The following is a 3150-nucleotide window of genomic DNA, read 5'->3' on the forward strand; positions in this document are numbered from 1 at the left end:
GGATCTTTAGGTGAGGCCACAGAAGCCGAAGCCACTTTCTTCTGCTCCAGCAGTCAGTGGACACATGCCACCTCTCTTTACCGGCAACCCAGCAACTACGCCGTCCTTTTCAGCTGCTGTCTTCTTCAGTCCGACACATCAGACCATTGGCCTAACACTTTGAGAGATGGCCACCTTCTCGGCGCTCCACTATATCACTCCACCATATCGGTGCTGGAGCAGGCGCAGGAGTAGGAGCGAGAGCAGGTGGTTACTGGTTACAGGTTACCGGTCCCCAGTTACTGGTTACCAGTTCCCAGTTACCAGTTACCAACTACTCCGAGAGGTCAGCGCTTACTCTACAGGCCAATGGTTATCAATGGCCACCTTTTCAGAGTGCCACCACCATCTCGGCGGTCCACCATATCACTCCATCTTTCATCATTTCCACACTTACCACCCTTGGGCAACGCATCCCCTCTTCTACCTCTCTTTCTTTCTCGATTTTGGCCAATCTTTGGAGCATACCGGAAGTCATTAAGAGGCTGCATTTGCATATTACACTTTCCTGAGCCGAAATCCAAGTACGGGTTAAGTTCTTTAAGTACTCATTCTTTTTCCCCTATTTTTCTCCTTTCTTTTCACACTTTTTCTGGACTTTTTCTTCAACTTTAGGGTCCAGTTTGACTATAGGGTTTCCCACCGGATTTTCCTCACTATCTCCAAACTTCACACCTACCTCTTTTCTTTCTTTTCTACTTTGTTTTCCAGAGTTTCTACTATTTCACATAGTTACTATCACTTGGCATCAGTAGCAGAGGTACACTCTACACTCTTTGGAGGGTTCTCGCACATCTGGAGCCAGCGCGATCCAGTATGGTCGCATGTTAGGGCGTGGCCACCAAGAGAGAGAGGGAATATTCTGGTCCTCAAAATATTCCCCATCTTCCTTGTATAAAACCCTTGCCTCACAAGGGGGCATTTGCGAAGAGCATTGAAGCATTTCTCGTGTTTGAGTAAGCATTGGGGGAGGCGCCCCTCCTTCCCCCAATAATGTTGCGATATAATGAGTTAATATTGTAAAAGGAAATGCTCATTGTCAAAGAATGTTATCATTGAAATACCTAAACACTCTAAAATATCAGATAGTGATGTTTGGTATCATAAGGGTATTAGATGAGGCCCAAAGGACTAAATCTCTGGCAAATAATGGATAGGAGGTATTATTCAATATCTAACATTGTGGAGGTGGGAAAAGTATATTTATCAAAATTGAAAGTTAAAAGGATTTTGGCAAGGTTAGTGATAGGTATACAAAGACCTATGAGTAGCAATATTAATCTCAGTGTATAGGATTACAAGGTGAGTATATCTAGATTGAGGAACCACTCCCTAGACTATTGGGTAGATTATCCCAAAGAATATTTACTAAGGTATAGTAGAAAGTGTAAAGTTATCTTTCTAACATAGAGGAAAATAATCGAAGGGAGCGTGTAAAGCCAAGAGCAAGTAATAAATGGATAGAATTGAACAATAGAAATTAAAAGCCATAGTTAAAGGTGGTTATATAAATTGTGAGTGGAGAATTAAATGGGTGCTTGGAGATGTTGTTACTAGCAATTGTGGTGCTATAGAAAGTTTAAAGTATGGAATTACCCATATTAGACTATACGGCAGTTACAAAGCTTGCAAAAGGAGAAGCCTTAACAAGCTAAGAGACAAAATCCCTTTAATGTTCCCAAATATAATTTTAGGTAAGTTGGTACTTGAAAAATAAGTGTAAATGGTTTAAAGAAATGCATGAAATTGAAGTGGCATAATAGAAGCATGGCCTTGAAGCTTGCCATGAGCTCTGATACTACATGAAAATTAGGGGAGTTGTGGTGAAGTTATACTGCAATTTTGTTGCAAGTGTGAGAGAGAATTTAGTGAAGAGCTAGCTACGACGATCTGCTGTTATGGTTATAAAGAGCCAAAGGGCTTTTGTTGACATTGATCTTGTGTTGGCACAGTAATTCTCGTCCTAGAACAAGCTACTGAACATATGAGGTAATTAAAAACTAACTCGAGACCTTTAATCCTTAATGTGAATGGCCGTGAGTAAAGATAGACTTAACATCACTAGAATACTCTAAGTCTTGAGAAAATGGATATGCATTGGTGATAAGCTAGAATATAATAGAGATAGGGATAAAGGTCAAGTGCTAACTCTCCCCCATAATTACTCTTACATGGTGGCAATTGCCACTTCTTCTTGAGTCTTGACTGTCAAGATTGTAACCTTGAGTGTCAAGGTTATAATCTTGACTGTCAAGAAAATGCTCAAATGGATGGTTAATCTATTGTGCTTTACTCTCTTATAACTGAATGGAGCTTTGTCTTGAGGCTCCTACTGCTCCATTGTGTCAGTTGGCTTTGTTGGTGATGAATTTCTTGTGAGTTTGACCATTTCTCGATTTGTGTGTGTCATCCTTGCACAGAGGTCATGCTAATCTTCTCTGTATCGTTCCAATTTTATTTAGTGTCTCCGAAGAGACGATTGCTTGTGAGTTTGACCTTGAACTTGTTGAGTTGTTAGTGGAACTCTTCGTTATCGTTGTTTTCCTCATTGTGCTCACTTTCATTATTATCTTCCATTATTGTGGGCTGCTTTGCCTTCAGAATGCAAATCTCACTGTGGAGCTTTGCATTTTCTTTAGCAAGCTGGTTGTTGATGTGCTGTGTCTCTGCACATACTGTCCCCTGGAAGGACATACCTCTAGGGTTAGGGTTCTTGAATTCTTTATTTTTCTTTAGTTTCTTTTTTCTTTAGTCTTTATCATGGTTATTTTTTCTTCAAGTTTGAATGGCTTCAAGTGTCCAAATTACTTATAGTCTTTCTTCGTCAAGTTTTTCTAGCATTACTAATCTTCTCTTGATTGATTCTTCTTGATTGATTTTGTAGTGTATATTTGCAATGAAGGAACATTGTACTGGAGTGGTGTCAAGGCTTCTAAGCCATAGGCGAGCTTGAATAGCATTGAATTTTTTCAAACCTTATATGCAATTCGATATGCCTATAGGGTGTTGTGGATGCAATCATCCCAATCTTTCTTATTTGTGTTTACGATTTTCTTGAGGATGTTCTTGAGTGTCTTATTTGTAGAAAAAGATACCCGATTCACCCCGTGC

At 40.0% G+C, this 3150-nt stretch overlaps 1 non-coding gene across 1 annotated transcript; it reads right to left on the bottom strand.

The window, feature by feature from the left end:
- Window positions 1-2413: 2413 nt before the first annotated feature.
- LOC112341844 lies at window positions 2414-2516 on the bottom strand. Its single transcript, XR_002990704.1, has one exon. It is a non-coding gene; the product is annotated as a U6 spliceosomal RNA (small nuclear RNA).
- Between the last annotated feature and the right edge of the window lie 634 nt (window positions 2517-3150).

This window comes from Selaginella moellendorffii, unplaced genomic scaffold, assembly GCF_000143415.4.
Source record: "Selaginella moellendorffii unplaced genomic scaffold, v1.0 SELMOscaffold_91, whole genome shotgun sequence".
NCBI classification, from domain to species: domain Eukaryota; kingdom Viridiplantae; phylum Streptophyta; class Lycopodiopsida; order Selaginellales; family Selaginellaceae; genus Selaginella; species Selaginella moellendorffii.